Genomic DNA, 23,457 nt, shown 5'->3' on the forward strand with positions numbered 1-23,457 from the left:
TTGTTATAAAGGTATTAAGGATATTTTATACAAGAGCTGGAATATATTTAAGGCAAATAATGACATTTATGAACTGGTTGGGGACAAACCTATTTTTTTCTACAAAGGTTGGAAAAAATGTAAAAGCTATATTAGAGAATAACCACTCAAATCAAGATCTGAATAGAGACGTGGAAACTAGAGTTTGTGGAAGATGTAACCAATGCAGTTTTATACTGCAGGAACCAACTGTTACCTTATCTAACTATGCAAATAGTAAAATTGTTTTAAAAAAGGTAATTGTGGCACTAAAAGAATTGCTTACCTTGCCAAGTGCAATGCCTGTAGTGGCTTCTACATTGGTAAAACCGAGAGGGCTTTTAAATCAAGGATTTATGAACACCTATATGATATTAAAACTAAAAAAGAAACTAATGCCCTGTATAGACAGAGCAAGTTATGTGCCAATTTTAGTGGTTTTAGATTTGCCATAGTGGATAAGGTACAAACAAATCAAAGAGGATTTGACTGAAAAAATATATTATGTAAGAAAGAGATGATGTGGCAATTACGGTTGGCAGCCAATATACACCCTGGTCTTCATGATTGTGTCTCTTTTACACCAGTTTTAAAAGAAAGGGCTGCCAAGATCTGAATATATTTAACACATATTTTCAACATTTCAATTACCTTTTAAATGCATGTCTTCTAGGTACATGTTTTAAATATTGTTACTTATGTATAACATTTTCAAAAGGGGGCATCGACTTATTTATATCCATTAGAATATTTATGTAGCATGATATGATTAAAGTGTTGTTGGTATATACTTTTAAATTTTAACTCAAATTGATTGTCACACTCTCTGGCCTATCAAATGTGATTTGCTGGTATTTAAACTTAGCCTATATTTTGTTAACTGTTCTGAGGAAGTCAATGCCTATTTGATGAAAGCGCAAAACGTTTGTGATACATGTGTTCAGTTTTTTGTTTCTCTGGTGGAATAAAGCAGTTGAACCTATGTTCAAGAGACCAATGTCATCATTTTGGTGCTATTTCATGGGTTACTAGTGTTGTTTTGCAGCACCTACCACTTTTACTTTGTTATTTGTTTATTTCTCTTTGCTTACCAGGAAGTTCTGACTGGGATTTATACCATTTTCAACAGAGGCCCGGTGAGAAAAGTTTCACATATTAAGCAAGTATATTTAAAGACAAAAAAAATTACATTTTGTAAAATGCATTGAGTTTACATGAAAACACAATCAATTATATGACTGCATCTAGAACACATTATATAATATACAGTAGCCTATGAATTTACTGAACACATTTTTTTCATGAGGTAGTTGATTACAGAGAAATTGTACAGATGTAGGTTTTCACACAGTGAAAACTCCAGTTTTCTTGGGTTTTTCTTGCAGTTTTTACTTAATGGTTTGTCTGTATAACCTTTTTACACTTTGGGTTGGATGTTAGTTGGGATATTTTGCAGGCAACTTAATGTATATGGGCATCAGCTGGGTTTAAAGATCCCGTGTTTCTAAAATATCCAAACTATCTACTTATACTGTGCTGATAAGGTTAAAAAAAAAAGCTGAAACATGCATGTCCACAGCTGAAGGGGGTTGGTTTAATGTAATCATAAAAACTTAATAAAGAAAAAAAGTCAGAAGCCATGTAGCTAAAACTCTCAGTGTCCTTAGAGGGTCATTTGCATATATCTCATGGGCCTCATACCTATCAAGAGTCCAGATTTTTTGGCTCATATTTTTGGTCTGTACTTCATAAAATTTGTGGCTTTCTGGCAAATCACTGGATGATCTGAAGACTGAAGTTATTAATAATGACATTCGTTTGAGTTTTCAGACTTCAAATCCTTCAGAAAATGTATGTTAAAACAAAACCTGTTAATCTAGCAACTTTCTAAGTTTGTTAGAGTTGTTGTTGTATCTTTTGGCTTTTCCCGGTTAGGGGTCGCCACAGCGGAACTCCGGTCCACTAATGATTGGCAGAAGATTTTTACGTACCGAGTTGCCAGCCCTGACGTACAACCTTCAACGAAGGTATGCCCACTCATGCATGTCTCCACACAGAAAACGTTTTAGCTGGGAATCGAACAGGACAACGTCTTACTGTGAGATTAATATTTAAAATATGTCTCTATTTTTGGGCCTTTGTCACCCCATTTTGTCAGCTTTTGTCCAGATTTCTTGCACCAAGAGGTTAAGAAGTATGATGGGCCTCCATTTCAAAACTTTAGTTTGGCTGGGTCTTTCTTGCTGTATGTGTGTGTCTGTGAGTGTGTGTGTGTGTGTGTGTGTGTGTGTGTGTGTGCCAAGATGCACAAGCGCACACACACACACACACACACACACATATATATATATATATATATATATATATATATATATATATATATATATTCCATTTAAAATTCTGTTATATTTAAATAATCACTTTTACAGATATGAGTCCTCTAAATCAGGTTATTGCTTTCAGTTATGATGCTGTAAGCACTGCTTTATAAACAGTATTTACCAAGCAAAGAAACATATCCTGAAGTAATGTGATAAATGTGAGAATAACACCTTTGTTAATTTTAAGCGACCTGTAAAATGTAAAAGTAATCTGATGCTTTAACAAAAGCTGTTCTGAAAAATATGCAATGCATTTACCTTCCATAAGTAAAAAGAAAGCTGACTTTGAGAAATATTGACATTCCTTTTTTACCCAAATGTTCTTCATATTTTTATGCAACATATTTATGTTCAGAGACAATACCTGCACATTGGAACTTTGGTTAAATGACTTAAACACTAATGTAGGCAAACATGTCAGGGACATACATTCAATGTAATATGTTTAAACTGCATGAGCTTTTGAAGTAAAGTGTGTTTTTAACTTAACACACTAAAAGATACAGAAGGCAACAATGGCTCACTGGTTTCAAAGTAACAGTTTTATGATTGCCTCAGAGGATGCAAAAATAAAACAAAGGTTTAATGCCTTAAGAAGCACTTGCTTCGGAAAATATACTGACAGTAGTGAAGTGGTCATTCTCATCTTTTGATATGTATACAACATAATTGGCCACATTAGAAAAGATGCTTACAAATTCAGTCAGATGTGTAATTTGATTAGCTGATATTAGCGTTCAGTAACATTTGCCTCATTGCAGAGCCCCATTAGCAGCAACATTGCATCTTACAAATCTAGTGTCATTTGAGTTTTTTTTCTAAATGTGATAACAGCAATCACATCCGGAAGCCTACAGATAATACTACCCACATTTTTGTAAATCCTTTTAAAAGCATGTTGCACTCATCTGTTGAAAGGATATAATGAGATAAAGCTAATATTTCCTGTGTTATACTGCCACTCATTCAGGATTTATGCATAATGTCATAATCATTAAAAATTATGTTTATTTTACATTGTTTCATTTGCAGCAACTTAGCTCAATGCCTTGAAAGTAAATTCCCTCAATCAAAATAAATAAATAAATAAATAGATAGATAAATATTTGGTGACCAGCCTACTAAATTAAGGGGGAGATCATATAAATGATCAAAAAATAATCCAAAAGAATGTTGTTTCTTTGAAACATATAGTTATTGCTATTCCACAGTCTACAACAGGAAATAATGTGAATGTCCATGTAGCCAGTACTGCTTCAATGATTCTAGGGTTGCCTGTCTCCTATCTCTTTCATTCAGTAGAATGCCTCCGCCTGTGCTATTAAAAATACATTGTAAAGGACAACTCCCAGCGTAGAACTCAAAAAACATGTTTTTTCATTGTATCGTTATTTTCTGAGCTATTTAATGCCTCAAAATCACTCCAAGTGCTTATGTTACAATTTTAATGCATTTCCCTCAAAATGGCAGATGATGGAGCCTGTCTTGGTTATGTGATCTTGTTTTCATTCCTTCTTTCCAGAATACATTTCAAGTCTTCCTTATATGAGTCATACTAGACATAAGGAAGTGGTGTTGTTTTCTCATTCCATTAAGATAGAATGGCAGGAATGTGAAACACTGTCATCTAACACACCTTCTGTAACAGAGCTACTTCTAGGTTTCTCTGACTGAGCCTGATTTATGTGTTTGTCAGTGCTTGTCCTATGCTGTAAATAGCTGTTAGATACTTCCAACAAAAGAAAGTAGGTAAATACCAGGCTTTTGTACAGGGATTCTTTTGTAGTTCTAAAAGAATTGACAGACCGTCCCCCACAAACTCAGGTTGAGGTGTGAAAAATCTCACTGCAGTAAATGATCCTCACTGTATCATGTACAAGTGACAAGTAGAGGACTCCAAAGTAATTCTGTCTGCTACTTTCCAATGCCTTCAGTGGGAAGTTTTTTTTTCTCTTATGAACATACCTCTCAACTGTACAGATTTTCGCAAAATATCCAAATTTTTGCCTCATACTTTTTATCTGTTCCTCATAAAATTTGTAATTTTCTGGTAAATAACTGGGATGATCTGAGGATTGAAGTCACTGAAAATTATATATATATTGTGTTTCCGACTTCATATCCTTCAGGAAAATGCATGCTAAGACAAATCCTGTTATTCTAGCAACTTTCTAAGTTTGTAAGAGCAATATTTAAAATCTGTCCCTACTTTTGGGCCTTTGTTTCCCCATTCTATCAGGCTTTGTCCAGATTTTTGCACTAAGAGGCTGAGAAGCATGCTTATGAATGATACAAAACTAAAAATTGCTTTACTTGTTCCTTAATTATTTCTGTAATGTTCACCCCCCTTTTTTCTATTTCGTATTTATTTATACTTTGGTAACCAGGAAGATGAACTGGTCCCAGGACCCTTTTCAGCCACAACTTGGGCTACCTCGACAATGATGATAACAAGTAATAAATACACTTAGCAAAACAAAGAAAAAAAAAATACTGACATAACGACATTGACAAAGATTGCATGTGCAACACATAGCCAATGTATAACACTGAATAAGTAAAACATTAAGCAACATTTACTAGAATGTATACATTAATAATGTTTAACTCTGCTATGTTAACTTTATTATAAATAATAAATCTTATGCACCCATATTACACACACATACACACACACACACACACACACACACACACATATATATATATATATATATATATATATATATATATACATATATACAGTGTATATAAAAAGAGTACACACCGCCAGGTTTTTGAGATATGAAAAATGAGACCACAATAAATCATTTCAAATCTTTTTCCACTTTTAATGTGACCTATGACCTGTACAATTCAATTGAAAAACAAACAAATCTGTTAGGGGAAAAAAAAGTACAATAAGCTGGTTGCATAAGTGTACACATCCTTAAACTAATACTTAGTTGAAGGACCTTTTGATTTAATTACACCATCCAGTCTTCTTGTGTAGGAGTCTATCAGCATGGCACATCTTGACTTGGCAATATTTGCCCACTCTTCCTTGCAAAAGCACTGCAAATCTGTCAGATTGTGAAGGCATCTCTTGTGCACAGCCCTCTTCAGGTCGCCCCACAGATTTTCTATTGGATTTAGGTCTGAACTCTGGCTGGGCCATACCAAAACTTTAATTTTCTTCTGGTGAAGCCATTCTTTTGTCGATTTGGATATATGCATGGGGTCATTGTCATGTTGAAAGATGAAATTCCTCTTCATCTTCATCTTTCTAGCAGATGCCTGAAGGTTTTGGGCCAAAAGTGACTAGTATTTGGAACTGTTCATAATTCCCTCCACCTTGACTAAAGCCCCAGTTCCAGCTGAAGAAAAGCAATCCCAAAACATGATACTGCCACCACCATGCTTTACCATGGGGATGGTGTTCTTTTGGTGATGCGAAGTGTTGTTTTTGTGCCAAACGTACCTTTTGGAATTCTGGCCAAAAAGTTCAACCTTGGTCTCATCAGACCATAACACATTTTTCCACATGCTTTTGGGAGACTTGATGTATTGTTTAGCCAGGCCTGGATGGGTTTTTTTTGTGTAAGAAAAGGCTTATGTCTTGCAACCCTACCTCATAGCCCAGACATATGGAAAATATGGGAAATTGTTGTCACAGGTAGTACTTGCCAGAAATTCCTGCAGCTCATTCAGTGTTGCTGTAAATCTCTTTGCAGCTTCCTTGACCAGTTTTTGTCTTGTCTTTTCATCAATTTTGGAGGGATGTCCAGTATTTTGCAACATCACTGTTGTCCCATATTTTCTCCATTTTTTGATGACTGTCTTCACTGTGTTCCATGGTATATCCAATGCTGTGGAAAATGTTTTGTACCCTTCGCCTGACTGATACCTTTCAACAATGAGATCCCTTTGATGCTTTGTAAGCTGTCTGCGAATCACAGCTTTTGCTGTAGCAGGCAACTGAGTAAATGTCAAGAAAATCATACTAGGACAGTTGAACTTTATTTGGGGTTAATCAGAGTCTCTTTAATTGATGGCAGATGTGTAAGCAAGAAGGCTGAATGCTGTAATTAAATGAAAAGGTGCTTCAACAAACTATTAGTTTAAGGATGTGCACACCAGCTTATTGTGTGTTTTTTATTTTTTATATTTATTCCCCTAACATATTTGTTTGTTTTTCATTTGAACTGTACAGGTTATAGGTCACATATATCCAGTGTGTGTGTGTGTGTGTGTGTGTGTGTATATATATATATATATATATATATATATATATATATATATGTATATACTCATTTGACTGAGCACACTTGACTGAAAGCTCACTTCACTGAAAGCTCATTTGACTGAAACTTATTTCATTGAAAGGTATATGCCCTTTTCCCCATTTTAGTGCGATCTTGGAGTTAGTATATATAGTAAGGAGGGATGTGGGGGTGCAGCCCCCCACATTGGGGGATGAGGGGGGCATAGCACCCCACATAGTGTAGGGTATATATGTCTTCTAAAAACAGTTGTAAGTATTCATGTATATGGTTTAAAATGTATAAAATAGGTGGGGCTACACCCCCACTGTGCTCCCCACACCCCCTTACTATAAATACTAACTCCAGAATCGCACCACAGTGGGGAAAAGGGCATATACCCTTTCAATGAAATGAGTTTCAGTCAAATGAGTTTTCAGTGAAGTGAGCTTTCAGTCACGTGTGCTCAGTCAAATGAGTTTCAGTGAAATGAGCTTTCAGTGAAGTGAAGTAGACCCATATATATATATATATATATATATATATATATATATATATATATATATATATATATATATATTTTGTGTGTGTGTGTGTGTGTGTGTGTGTGTGTGTGTGTGTGTGTGTGTATATATATATATATATATATATATATATATATATATATATATATACAGATATATATATATATATATATATACAGATATATATATATAGATATATATATATATATATATATATATATATGTATATATAAAGTACATGTGTATACAAACATATGATTTTGTGTGTGTGTGTGTGTGTGTGTGTGTGTGTGAGTGGGGGGAGGGCATATACCTTTCAATGAAATGAGTTTCAGTCAAATGAGCTTTCAGTCAAGTGAGCTTTCAGTCAAGTGTGCTCAGTCAAATGACATGTCTGGCTGTGTGTGTGTGTGTGTGTGTGTGTGTGTGTGTGTGTGTGTGTGTGTGCTGCATGCATTTAAACACAGTTTGGAATTCCTTTTCTTACTATTTTTAATGCAAGGGCATGTAATAATCATATGTTAAAGCAAATTCAGTTGTATATCATGGTTGCCATCAATGGTCACATTTCCTTTGTGGATTAAAAATGCTCTTGCACTCTACCACTGTAAGGACTAATTCAAAGTCAGTGGGAAACTCTTACCATGGATCTGCATGTATCAGATATGCATCCTCTTCTAGAATAATGTCAGTATCAGTGTACCTAGTTACTAGAGTTGTCACTTGTCTCTTTTTCTGTAGTTCTGTCCTGTGTGTGTGAGGTAGGGGGCTTAAAAATAGTAAATATATTGATACTTTACAAGAAAAAATATCACTAATTTTTCTCTAAGTTTCTCAGAAATCTTTGCTACTATAGTTAAACTATCTTAACATATAAACTATTATAATTAACCAATATTTCAACCTTAACATTTCAGTACTGTGTTGTTTCCTATGTAATTTGTCAGGAGAATTGCCTTTAAGCCCAGATTGATCTAATTGCTTTGTTTTGCTATGAAAGGGGGGTGTTAAGTCCTCCTCAACTCTGCAATAAAAACTGTGGAAAACAGTTCAACAGCTTTCTGTCTTTTTTTATAGCAGCTACTATGTTCTTGACATTAACAGTATTAATTGCCCATCTATGACTGATAGCATTACCTGACAGGGTAAACTACAGATTGATCTGTGTCTATGGTATGTCATGCAGGCAGAGACTAATTCCTCTGTAAAGTATGTGAGAAGCTAAGCTTAAAAAAAGTAGGTGGGTTTTCACTTCCTTTGATTCCAAGGCAAGGAAATGAAAGTTTTAAAAAGTACAAGCAGGTTTATGAAAAACTGGAACCATATTGTAGGGAGAAAAGAAGCTCAAGGATTGAGTCAAACTGTAGGAGAGGGCAGAGGTTTCCTTTAATATTGAGTGTACGGACACTGCTTGAAACTGAGTTTAGTGTGAAATTAGTGATATTTTTACTATAATTAGTTTACTAATTCTTGCTGGTAGTAGAGGAAGGTTTCCAGGCTAGTTGTTTTGCACTGAAATTTAAATACTCAGTAGTAAGTCCACTCAGATATTATTCTAAAACTGAACTCCGAGCAGTTATACTTACTCCATCCCCAGAGTGATGCCTGTCAGTATCATGGACCAGCATTTTCCCACAATTTCTCTAGCCAGCCTGATTGTGAAGGGAATCTTGAAGCATTGTAAGAATTGCCTCATGCTGACTGGCAATTATCTATTACGCAAACAAAATAATACAGTTTGTGAGAGATGTAGATATTATATAATATCCTTGGAGGCAAAAATCTCACACTACTATGGATGCATCTTGCACAAACTCCATTCAGCATTTGACAGGGTCATATACAAAATACCAGTCAGTAAATTAGATCAACTAGGTATTAACATACTCTTGATAAGATAGATAGCTGCATGGCTTACAGATAGAACATGGCAAGTAACATGCAGCAATTTACAGGTGAAATTTGAGGTTACAGTCAGGGTGTCCCACAGGACTCTGTCCTAGGCCCTTACTACTTTAGATTGTATGTTTCAGATCTATATTTTTCATCTGAGGTGTTCTGCAGTCTGTATGCAGATGACTCCAATTGTGGTAAATTGATTGCATATGAAACAGATAAGACATGTCTGCAAAAGAACCTGACTAAATTGACCATTTGGGTACAAGAGAATAATATGATACATGCCAAGCATATGAGATTTGGCAGCCATACACTGAAAGGTTAATATTTAATACAGCACACAATGATTGAAACTGTAGATTAATTTAAGGACCTGGGTATATGGGTAGATCCAGCTTTGCGTTTTTCTAATCATATCAACCAATTGGTTAATTATAGTTATAGAACTATAGGTTATGTAAAAAGATTTATAAAGTGTAGGAAATCAGAAATGATGAAATCATTGCTTGTTGGTTACATAAGACCAAAACTTAAGTATGGGATAACAATACCTTATAAGAAAACAAGCATGAATAAACTGGAAGGAGTACAGCAGAAATATACCAAGGGGATCCATAGACATGAACATTTAAGTTATTATGAAAGACTAAAATATCTGAACTTGTACAGTGTCTCATATAGATATTTAGAAGGAGACCTTATTTAGGTATAGAGGGCATTTAGAGACAGCTACCTCTGGGAATGTTTGTGGTTATCAAAAAGTAGTTGAGAATCATCAGACAACCTATGTAGAAGATTCTGTAGGAATGAGAAGTGTACTAATTGGTTCTCTGAGAGAGCAGCTGATGCATGGACTAGACTACCAAATAACATTAAACAAGCACTAGTTTAGATATTTTTAAGAACACCTTGGACAAATTATGGGAACAACTGTTTTGGTATATTGGCAGGCTAAAAGGGCAATAATACCCATGCTTGAAATATTTGTATGTATGTGTGTATGTATGTAAGTATGTACCCTTTCATGTCTTCATCACTTATTAGGTCTGACCAAAAAAAGTCTCCTTTGAAAAAAAAATGAAATCAAAGATCCCTTTCACCCAAGGTACCTTTAGAAATTTCTTTAAGACAAACTAGCTACTCCTAAGGGATACATTGGCAAACTTTAAATCCCCACCAAACCTAGTTAACTCCTCTGAATATACAGAAATGCACCAATACACTATACCAGCTGTGACGACCGTGCCCTGGCCCAGCAATCAAGGAGCCTCAATCCTCACCACTAACACCAGGAAGGTCATCTCATAGAAGTGGAAAGGATAACCAACACATACAGTAAAGTACAATTTCCCTTAAGTGCACACAGAGATCACAGTCAATCTGAGGCTTGCTCTCCAGGTCCCCAGTAAGACTCCCCACTGGCACAGCTATAGGGTCCAAATCTCAGCATAGCTGGCAAGCTAACCTCCAGTACCCTCTCTGTCCAACCAGTGCTTCGTGTCCTTACCCAGATAGCTGACACACACCCACACTTTGAGATAAGTATTTATGCAACTTGACAGACACTCCTGGGAAAGGCTGACACTGATTCTCTAGCTGTGCCACTTTACCCAGACTATATGGCAGTAATTCCTGCTACCACCAGCTAATAATTATCAGCTACCCAAAGGCCCTTAAAAGGGTGTCCAATTATTACAGTGCGATATTATTATCTGATAGGTAATGTGACTATTCAGTCTAAGGCTTATTAGAGTGGATTATTACAATAAACTCTATAAATATGCAATGTACTCTAGAGACTACTTATCTCTACACAAATCAGCCACAGGTAAAGATTTTTAAAATATTTAATAATAAATAATTAAAACACAAGACAATACTACTACATCACAGAGATATCTAAGACTTCAGAGATCACACAGAAACTTAAAATAATACAGTAGGACAGGTCTGATGTCAAAGAAAAACACTTAATCTAACTTTCTAATCTTTAGCAATTCTTAAGCGAAAACACAGTGCTACAATCCTACTTACATACATTTAGAGCATAAGCAGTGCTGGGGTTGATGGTCCAAGACAAAATGCTTCAGTCTCTCACTGAACGATAGTTTTTAAAAACACTAACAAACAGCTCTTCTAAGGCCCTCCCATATTACATCATTTTGACACTTAGGTTTTCCCAGTATACACATTACATCATTTTGACACTTAGTCTGACCACAAACTGCATTATTTAGCAATCTACCACCTGCTCAGGAAACTACAACAATAAAAGACATTTCACATGTATACTCTAACAATTATTCCTTAAGTTAAGACAATAGAAAGAATGTGTTCAGCCAGTCACTTCGGCACCACTTTATATATAATTGTAACTTCGAAGAACATTTGAAATGATTGGCTTGGTTTTCCTCACAGCAGATGGCAATGTTGCAACAATGTTGAAGTTCACATTTTACAGTGTTTTCTTTCATTTAAGAACACAAGCCTGTATTTTACATTTATATACAAATGATAGAATTATGTATCAAATTCTATTTGACTAGCCTGGCAGCCTTCGCCCATCTTTCCGCAATCTTCACATCTCTCCTCCCCCCCCCGGAGAACTCAAGCTAGTTTTTCAAGTTGTTGTTGTTGTTGTCTTTTGGCTTTTCCTGGTTAGGGGTCACCACATCGGAACTCCGGTCCGCTAATGATTGGTAGTAGATTTTGATAAATGCCGAGGTGCCAGCTCGATGTTCAACCTTCAATGAAGGCACGTCCATTTATGCATGTCTTTTGAACGCCCACCCAACTGTAGGGAGGACATGCAGACTCCACACAGAAGGCACTTCAAGTGACCCTTGAGAAATGCCACTTGAGAGGGTTAGGTCTATCTGGGTGTACCTCACCCCATTCCCTGTCTTGAGAGCCCATCTGTATTAGCATTGCTACTCCCACTGCAGTGCTGCACTGACATTTCATATGTTTGCAACCCCAGGCTCCATCTTAGCAACTTGGCATTTTGCTGACTGGCTCTGTTTAACCACGTTAGAGGGTTGTGATCTGTCATTACAGTGAATTTTCTTCCATACAGATGAGGCTGAAGTTTCTGCAATGCCCACACTATGGCTAGACATTTATTTTCTATGGTTGCATAGCATTCCTCCCTGGGTTGGAGCCTACAACTGAGATAAACCACTGGGTGCTCTTCCCCCTCAGAAGAAATCTGGCTAAGTACAGCCCCCACCCCATGGTTCGAAGCATCCACTTGCACAACAAATTCTTTGCTGTAATCTGGACTAGCTAACACAGGGGGTCCTCCCAAAGCTTCTTTAAGCTTCTGAAATGCCTGCTCACATGCTGGGGTCCACACTACCTTATCTGACCTGTTCTTCCTTGTCAAGTGTGTGAGGGGAGCAACTATGGTACTATAACTGGGGACAAACTTTCTGTAGTACCCTGCTGTCCCTAACAATGCCCAAACCTGCTTTCTAGTTACAGGTGCAGGCCATGCCTGAATAGCTTTCACTTTGGCAGGTTCTGGCCTTATCTTACCACTTCCCACTGTATGTTCTATGTAGGAGACCTCTGCCATACCCACCTGACATTTTCTCGGCTTAATGGTCAATCCTGCCCTCAGTAGTCTGCCCAGCACCTCCCTGACATGCTGAAGGTGCTCTGGCCAGGAATGGCTGTAGATGGCAATATCATCTAGGTAAGCAAGGGCAAACCCTCCTACTCCTGCTAGGATATTATCCACCAGCCTCTGGAAAGTCGCTATGGCATTTTTCATCCCAAAGGGCATCTTTGTGAAATCATACAAGCCAAAGGGAGTCACAAAGGCTGACTTCTCTCTAGCACTGGGAGTCAAGGGCACCTGCCAGTAGCCCTTGGTAAGATCAGTGGTTGTAAGATACTTAGCCCCACCCAGCTGCTCTAGGGCCTCATCTGTCTTAGGCATGGGGTAGGCATCCGACTCTGTGTGACTATTTAATTTCCTGTAATCCACACAGAACCTGGTGCTGCCATCCTTCTTTGGCACCAACACAACTGGCGAGGCCCAGGGACTGTTGGACTCTTGAATCAACCCTAGTTCCAAACTCTCCTGTACCTATTCCCTCAGAGTTTGTCTGACTCTCTCAGGCACCCTATAAGGGGCCAGTCTAATAGCCCTTTGGGGTTCTGTATCCACCTGGTGCTGCATCAGGTGGGTGCTCCCTGGTTTCCCAGTGAACATGTCCCCAAACCCCTGCAACACTGCTTGGATTTCCCGAACCTGGGTAGGAGATAGCTGCTGGGACGTTGCTACCCCTTCCACCAAAGTATCAGCCTGAGCTTCACTGAGGAGATCAATCCCCAGATCTCCCTCAGACTCCTCCTGCAATCCACTGCAAATGCTCAGCACAAGGGCATCCCTATCATGGTAAGGTTTCATCATGTTAGCATGGTACAATTTGTGCCCCTGCCATCTGCCTAGCACTTCCACCATGTAATTAACATCACTTACCTTTCTTACCACCTTGTAGGGTCCCTCCCAAGCTGCTTGCAGCTTGTTGTGTCTGACAGGAATGAAAACCATTACTTGCTGCCCCACAGCATATTCCCTAGCTCGAGCATTCCTATCATACCACACCTTTTTCTGTTGTTGGGCTTCGGCCAGGTTCTCCTGGGCCAAGCCCATGAGTTCCCTGAGCCTTGTCCTGAGGTTTAGGATGTATGCCACAACAGACTCCTTGTGAGACTCACACTAACCTTCCCACTCATCTCGAATTAAATCTAGAGGTCCCCTCATCCTATGCCCATACAACAACTCAAAGGGTAAAAAACCTGTGGATTCCTGGGGAACCTCTCTGTAAGCAAACAACAGATGCAGCAAATATTTGTCCCACTCCCTCTTAAACTGATCTGCAAATGCTTGTAGCATGGGCTAGATTGTAGAGTTTAACCTCTCAACAAGACCATTAGTCTGGGGATGGTAGGGGTGGTCTTCATGTGCTCCACCCCACAGGACTTCCACAGACAAGCCAGCAAGTCTGACATGAAATTGGCACATCGGTTAGTTATTATTTCTTTTGGGAAACCTACCCTGTTGAAAATCTCTAAGCATTTGCCACCTTCTCTGCCTCAATGGAGGACAAAGCCACTGCCTCAGTGTATCGTGTAGCATAATCCACTACCACTAGGATATACTTTTTCCCTGTGGAACTTGGGGTACTCAGAGGACCCACAATATCCATAGCTACCCTCTGAAATGGCTCCCCAATCACAGGCAAAGGCATCAAATGAGCACTCACCTTGTCTCCTGCCTTGCCTACCTTTTGGCACTACTCACAGGTCCTGCAGTACCCTGTTACATCTCTGGAAATTCCAGGCCAATAAAAGTTTTGCATAATACACCTCTTTGTATGTTTTATGCCCATATGATCTGCAAAGGGAATATCATGGGCTATGGCTAGAAGTGCCAGATGGTAAGCTGTAGGCACTACCAACTGTTGTACTCTCTCACCTTGTATCCCTCCCTCAGGGGTCCACTCTCTGTATAGTAACCCTTTATCCCAGTATACAGATTCCCCCTTCCCTTGAGAATCAGGTGCCTCCCTAGCTACCTGCCTCAGGTCTTACAATGTAGGGTCTGAGAGCTGAGCCTGTCTCAACTCTCTCCTTGTAACCCTTCCCAGCTCCCCTTCCACAGGAAGTCTGGCATCCTCTGACAGTGGTGCCTCACTGTCAGCCTGGGTACTACTACTCACCTCTACCTTTGCAGTTACCCTGTCCAAGGGAACATCAGCACCCACAAGCAGCTGTGGCTCACATTCAGTCTCACTGCTACAGAGTAGCACACTACCTGAAGTAACCACCTCAGCAGTCCTGGCTGCAAGTATGCAGTCTGTCTCAGTCTCCCCCAGGCTACCAGACCCACATGCTTATCTCCTAGCCTCACTGCATATAACTCCATAAGTACATGGTACTGCCTCATCCAAATCCTTCCCTCTCAGGACATCTGCAGGATGGTAGTTCCATACCCCTGTTGTCTCAAAACAACCTACTGTTGGCATTTTGTCTTTCCTACTTACTGGCTCCCTCACCTTTGGTTTCCCACCTTGCCTACATGGACACCTGTATGCCACATGGCCCCACTGGTTGCATTCAAAACATTTAACCCTAGCTTCTGGACATGTACCTGGACTGGTGGCTTCCCCTACTGCTGGCAGATTCTGTTGGGGCAGTCTGTGCTGCCCACCATGGGTTCCTTTAAACCCATGAGCAGTACTGGGGGTCCCCTTCCTGTGCTGAGCTGCTTTTCTGGCCAGGTATAGGTCTCCCTTCTTCCCCAACTCATCTGAAGTAGCACATTGTCTATCAGCTAACCAGATCCTCACATCCTTAGGCAAAGTGCTAAGGGCTTGTTCCCTCACCAAAAGGTCTGCCAGCCCTTCAAAAGTGGTGACCTGACATCCCCTCACCCAGCTATGAAAATAAGTGTTCAGTTCAGCAACATATTCACATACATTTTCATTTGCTTTACGTCTATGCTCACAAAAATATTTCCTATACATTTCAGGTGTTAGCTTAAAACACCCTAACAGACATTTCTTTACAGCAGTATAATCAAAACAGACAGAGTCAGGCATTTGTGATATACAAGTTACAGCTTCCCATGGAGTAAGGTGGTCAGGAACCATAACCAGAGCCTTTGGTCAACACTATACTGTTTGCATACTCTTTCAAACATGTGAATGAAACTATCAAAATTATCCCCCTCTTTAAATTGCAGAAGAAATTTACTGACCTGTTGTGCTTCTGGGGTCCAGTTACTCCCTTCCCCATTACCTTCATGACTCTGGCAAAGTATCAGCATTTCCCTCTCATGCTTCCTCTGAAGCTCCTTTTCTTTGGCTTCTGTCTCCAAGCACCTGGCCTCCAACTCAAGTCTCTTTATCTCCAGTTGGATTTTTAAGTCCACTGCAGAAAGGTTGAGCTGTCCATTCCCCAAGGATATTGTATCTCCATTGCCAGTCTGATTGTCCTTCGCAGAAAGGTTGAGCTATCCATTCTCCGAGGATATTGTATTTCCACTGCCAGTCTGATCGTCCTCCCGGATGCTGTTTTCTGATGCAGCTGTAACCAAGGCTGCAGTCAGGTCTGCCTTAGGTTTCCATGCACCATTCCCCTAGCCTGGCACCTCTCCACCAGCAATGTTGCACCTCCTTGTCAGCTTTCCATACTCCTGTGCTGACATGCTGCCTGCTCACCCTGACTAACTAAGCTAACAAAAGAAATAAAACAATTGTGATCTGAACTCTGAGTATACACTGTGTGGCTGATTTAGAGTACAAAACACCTTCAGAGATCACTGTACATAAGCTACAGGATTCACTCTACCTACACCGCTACAAGTCAGTAAATATTTGCCAATTAACTAATATGTGATGTGGATATCCCACCGCTGATATGTGAGGATATCTTATCCCAACCACTGCCACCAGATATGTGACAGCCATGCCCTGGCCCAGCAATCAAGGAGCCTCAATCCTCACCACTAACACCAGGGAGGTTGTCTCATAGAAGAGGAAATGATAACTAATACACATAGTAAAGTGCAATTTCCCTTAAGTGCACTCAGAGATCACAGTCAGTCTGGGGCTGGTTGCTCCCTTGCTCTCCAGGTCCCCAATAAGACTCCCCACTAGCACAGCTATAGGGCCCAGATCTCAGCCTAGCTGGCAAGCTAACCTCCAGTACCCTCTCTGTCCAGCCAGTGCTTCGTGTCCCTGCCCAGGTAGCTGACACACACCAACACTTTGAGATAAGTATTTATACACCTTCACAGACACTCCTGGGAAAGGCTGACACAGATTCTCTAGCTGTGCCTCTTTACCCAGACTATATGGTAGTAATTCCTGCCACCACCAGCTAATAATTATCAGCTACCCAAAGGCCTTTAAAAGAGTGTCCAATTATTACTGTGCAATATTATTATCCAATTGGTAATGTGACTATTCAGTCTAAGGCTTATTAGAGTGGCTTATTACAATAAACTCTATAAATATGCAATGTACTCTAGAGACTATTTATCTCTACACAAACCAGCCACAGGTAAAGATTTTTAAAATATTTATTAATAAATAATTAAAACACAAGACAATACTACTATACCACAGAGATATCTAAGAGTTCAGAGATCACACTGAAACTTAAAATAATACAGTAGGACAGGTCTGATGTCAAAGAAAAACACAATCTAATTTTCTAATCTTTAGCTATTCTTAAGAGAAAACACAGTGCTACAATCCTACTTACATACATTTAGAGCATAAGCAGTGCTGGGGTTTGATGGTCCAAGATAAAATGCTTCAGTCTCTCACTGAACAATAGTTTTTAAAAACACTAACAAACAGCTCTGCTAAGGCCCACCCAAAGTACATCATTTTGACACTTAGGTTTTCCCAGTATACACATTACATCATTTTGACACTTAGTCTGGAGTTCCCAGGCCACAAACTGCATTATTTAGCAATCTAACACCTGCTCAGGAAACTACAACAATAAAAGACATTTCACATGTCTACTCTAACAATTATTCCTTAAGTTAAGACAATAGAAAGAATGTGTTCAGCCAGCCACTTCAACACCAATTTTTAGATAATTGTAACTTCAAAGGACATTTGAAATGCTTGGCTTGGTTTTCCTTACAGCAGATGGTAATGTTGCAACAATCTTGAAGTTCGCATTTTACAGTGTTTTCTTTCATTTAAGAACACAAGCCTGTATTTTACATTTATATATACAAATGATAGAATTATGTCTCAAATTCTATTTGACTAGGCTGGCAGCCTTCACCCATCTTTCCCCAATCTTCACACCAGCATGTAAACAGCAACATAGATGCAGCTGTACCCCATAGGAACAAGTGCAGGGCAAACCTCAGAAACAAATCCACATGGTAGAACCATAATACCAACAAGCTTTGTAATAAAAGGAAAATCATTTTGACCAAAATTAAGAAGAGTAATTCAAAGAATGTTAGAGCCCTTGTCACTGAAATAAACAAACAACTGAAATCCAACAAAGTCCAGTTTGAGATGAAAATAGATACCCAATCTAAAGACAATTGCAAGGCATTTTTCAGTTATGTTTGTAATCTCAAAGGCACAATGCAGCAATGCGCTGAGCTGATTGTGAACGTTGCTTACACTGATGCTGAAGATTTAGCAAACCTACTGGCTGATAAATTTAGCTCTAACTTTACCAGTCTCTCAATCTGTCCCTTAAGGTATATCTGAAACTGGCTCACCTCCCGCTATCACACAAGACCAAGTCCTAAAAGCATTATGAAAAGCTAAAAATACTGCTTCACTAGGTCCCTTCAGTATCTCTGGATGCATCTTAAATAATATGATTTAGTTAGACCCCTAACAACACTGTTCAATCTCAGCCTCCATACAGGTTCTGTACCAAGTGAATGGAGAATAGCTATAGTCATTCCCCTGCATAAGGGAAGACCTTCTACAGAACCAGGCAATTACAGACCCATAAGTCTTATCAGCCTCATATGCAAAGCCATGGAAAGATTAACCATGGAATAAATCAGTCAGGATATAGGGAACCTCTAAATACTGGACCCATCTCAGTTTGGATTAATCAAGGGCAGATCATGCTTACTCTACCTGGTGGATTTTTTTTTAAAAGCTTGCCAAAGCAATGGGTGAAGACAAAGTGGTACACACAACATACTTCAACCTGGCCAAAGCTTTTGACACAGTTCCCCACTCAGGCATAGTAGAAAAGCTAAATAAACTGGAAATAAACCCCTTGTCACCCACTGGATTGTCAACTGGTTCACAGATGGGATGCAGATAATCAAAATAGGGTATGTTGCCTCCACAAATAGACCAGACAGCAATGAAGTCCTCCAGGGCTCTGTGCACGGACATCTTCCATTTGGCATCTACTTTTCTAAAGTAAAAGCCAATTCCAAAGGACTTTGGCTGACTAAGGTTACAGACGACTGCAACCTAGGAAGTCACTGAATCCCCAAATGACTTAGACATTCCGCAGAAGTTTTGTCTGAAATAAACAACTGGTGCCAAATTCATGGACAGAAACTAAATGCCAAAAGATTCATTATTGTATAATATGGGAAGTCATGCACCCCGGGGAGCTACCACAATTGACCCATAAGTGTTGACACAGTTGTTCAGGATTTGAGAACTAATTTGGACAGTGACTTAACTTTTGATCAACATGTGTCTATTGTTTTAAGAAAGTTCTTCTATATTGCACAGCTTCTAAATAAAGAGATTGTGTCCAGATCTAGGGATGTCATTGTCTCCATTTACTCAGCCTTCATTAGGGTAATCATTGAATGTAATGCCTTCTTTGGCATGTATCTGTCCAAGCACAAGCAACAACTGGAATGCCAACAGAGATACCTTATGAAAAGGATACAAGGCCTAAACAACATGTCTTTCATGGACTGACGCAAAGCCCTGTCACTATACTTGGTATCCTACAAACTGCTAAGAGGTGACCTGTGTCTAGGGCATCCCCAGAGCTGTCATTGATGGATTTACTTCATATAAGCAAGTCAAATGGCATCAGAAATACTCAGTCTAGGGATCTAAACTTCTTTCTGCAATATCAGCAGAATGGTTTGGAGGGACAGGTATATCTCCCAGAGGACACCACTGCTATGAAACAGACTTTCCATCCACATAAAACAAAGCTCATCCCTGTCCATTTGCAAGTGCAACTTAGGTCTAGGGATGAGAAATAGAAAATTTACCCCAGGACTGCCCACATACTAATGGAAAGAAGCAGCTCCTAAATGCTTTAACCCATGCATTGGTCACCTCAAATTATCTATGATATGATCACAGTTATTCTCATTAGAGGTACATAATTATCAACCATGGGATGGGTAAGGCCAAATAACTATAAACCTGTAAACCTAGAGATAACTGCTTCAGTCCAGGAGCATAAGCTGTATGGCCACTAGTACCAGTGTGTTCTTGTTTATGTGAAAAAGCAGGTGAGTGTCACTGTGCATGCAGTGCCTCGACAAGTGCCTGTCATTGTTAGTTAGTTCAGTGCTGTGTGCCCTGCACCAAGTTTCTACCTAGGGGTTTCTAGCACTGCATATATTGTTTAATGACTGTCTATCTGAGATAATTATTATTCTACCCCGGTAAACAGATATAAATAAATAAATAGTATTTGTATCTTCCTTAGTGCATACTTACTGCTCTAACAATCATTGATGCTAACAGTAGCTGCAAATAATGTCAGAAGTTTCAGTTCAAAGCTTAAACATAATACTAAGTTTTTATACTTAAAGCACCCAGATGTTGTTTAACTGCAAGAGACTGACAGCTGAAAACATATTAGATGTTTGAAACAGCCTGCTAGGTCTTATATAGGTGGCACTTCTGCATCACCTTCAAAGAAGAAATAACCATCCTTCTTAATAAAATCCTTTGGGAAATACAGTGACCACTAAAGAATATGGAAGGGTGGCGGGTAATACTAAAAGCAAAATATCTTACTATTACTCCTTTGGATGCTCTGTGTTATTAAATAGCTTGCTAATAAATTAAATATTAATAAGCCAGAATTCTTCATGGAATTTCTCACTAACCTGTAAATTTAAAACAGACACTGCTCAGTCATTTTTGTTTGTTTGTTTTTTTTTTTTTTTTTTTGGTTTCCTATTCTGCTTCATTCTTTCCAGTTTCTCCTAATGCTCCTGTCCATTGCCAGGTCTACCAGTCTCTCATATGATCTCCCCGGGACTATCTCAGTTCTAAGTCCAGGGCAAGAATGGAACCTAAGGGTGTCTTGGGAGAGGGATCATGGCATTAACTGCTTCCACTGAGGGATTTTTTTCATTTATGACCTACCCCATAATTAACCCTCACCCCACCACCACCCTCCCACATTCACAAGTTCTGTCCAAATGTTACTCCCTGCTATGATCCATGCCTCCCACAACTACTCTTGAGAAATTACATCACCCAGCAGGTATAATATGTCACATCAGAGGGACAGTACAATGGCTCCCAGGTTACAGTTTCTGTTTCACAGACACAGAGTCCAGTATTTGTCTCTAGTTACAGTCTATGCATATCCTCCCATGTATGTGTGCATTTTCTAAAGGATGCTCTAGCATCTTTGTAAAACCAAGCTGACTGATTCATTAATATGGCATGCCTGTATAGCTTACATTAACCCTTGAGAATGAAAGCAGTCTATAAAGGATTAGTTTGGTTGTTGTTGTATCTTTCGGCTTTTCCTGGTTAGGGGTCGCCACACCGGAACTCCGGTCCACTAATGATTGGCAGTAGATTTTTACGTACCGACTTGCCAGGCCTGATGCACAACCTTCAACGAAGGTATGCCCATTCACATGTCTCCACACAGAAGACGCTTTAGCTGAGAATCGAACAGGACAACGTCTTAAGAAAGAACATAATCAGGAAAGACATGCTCAATAACAATCCTTTTTGTAGTCATGATAGATTTTAACAGCCGATTGTCAAATCTCAGCATTAGCACAACAGAAACTGGAATTTAATGATCTTTGTTTGGGAACCAACATGTGCTACATTAAGCTCTGCCACAAATGATATAAGTGTTGATATTACAGTTAGAACAGACCACATGGAGTGCTGAGCAAGACTTTTTTTTACATGGGTGCAATTTTTATTTTATGTTTATACCAGTGCATTTTCCATAGGTACTCAGGACCCTCCCATCTTTGCATGACATAAGGTTATCCCTTCTGAGAGTCTCCCACAAACTGTGCTTCAGATTACCCTGTTCAGAAGAAAGCGATTTAAGTCAAATTTAGCAGGTCAGATATGCTGTTCAGTGATGTGTTCTGCAGTCAGGCGGTAAGACAGGAATCTAGAATTATGCTCTGATGGGAATTCCTTGGTTCTGGGCCATTCATATTCTCAGAAGTCCTGCTCTGTGGATTACATCATGCAATAGCAGGCGGCAGTGTATCCCCATTCCATGTCAGCTGTACTACCATAAGCACAACATAAATGCAGCCTGACAGCTGCTTGCACAAACTCCATAAGAGAAGATAGAAGAGCACTGAACCCAGGGTGAGATATCTGCTCCAGCTCCTTGCAAAAGTAAGTTTGCCCAGTGATCTCAAACACAGCTTTTGAAGGCTGCCTTCCATTTATGCAATGCCATTTTCAGGAATTAGAGGCAATATTTTTGCTTCCCCTTCATATGGGCTCCTACAGAAAGTAAGACTAATACTGTGTCCCACAGAATAGAAAGACTAAACATGTGGGGTTGAGAGGGTGGCCTAATGGTTAAGGTGTTTGCCTTACAAACACAAGGTGCAGGGTTTGAGTCTCACAAGGGATAATTGGCTAGGCTTAAAATGGCTCGCAAGGGCAGTTAGCTTAGTACTAATCTATGAACCTATGTGAAAAAGAGGTGATATAGTATGTCTGAGATGGTGCAACCTCTGAATATTCTCCTTACTCAGGCATAGTAATCCTGGAATTAATATATATATTAAGTACATACAAATAGCTTTATAGCAATTTTCAGGATTCAATGTTTTTATTTGGAAATGCCACATTTTTTTTTTTGTAGGACTAACAGTTACAGGTTCATAGGTTCTTAGGTGAATACTAGGGTAACTGCCCTGAAGGGTCATTTTAAGCCTAGCCAACAGTCGGAGATCAGCATCAAAACCTATACATTGTGTCTATGAGGTAAAGACCTTAACCATTATACCAAACCCACCCACCCTTTTAAGCCTCACATTGCTGATAGAGAGCCCCACCAGACCAGTACATAATAGCAATAATGAACTGTAAAGTGAGTATATCCAGTCTCTTTGCATACTCATTCTCCAGCTGGTATTATAGTTAGGCAGTCAAGAAACACAATATTAAAGAAATAAAATGATAAAGGCTTCACACTGAGCAATTACTCATAGCCCCTTTTATTTATGAACAACTTCTGAGGTTATTAGTATGTGAGAAAGGGGCTGGGGGTATTTATAAACCGCTATCATTTATGGGATGTCCTGTTTCATGTTATCTGTCTTTTTTAAACTACTTTCATTGAATGTAACTAGATCTGCACCTCAAATACATGTTTGTGCACCAGGCATGTATCTCAAAATACATATTTAGCCACATTCTTTGAAAGTCTGGTAACATAAAAAATCTGACTTATGGAATTATCATTTTACATAAGAGTTACTGCTTTGTGAATACCTCCTGAATCTTTACGAGCTGGCTTTTGACAAATTTGGCATATGATAATATTAGCATAATAATATATTATAATAATCTATTATCAAATAATCCAGGTTACTGCTAAAGGGATAATATATATATATATATATATATATATATATATATATATATATATATA

Source organism: Protopterus annectens, chromosome 7.part1 (genome assembly GCF_019279795.1).
Source record: "Protopterus annectens isolate FY-2018-M chromosome 7.part1, PAN1.0, whole genome shotgun sequence".
NCBI lineage: Eukaryota > Metazoa > Chordata > Ceratodontiformes > Protopteridae > Protopterus > Protopterus annectens.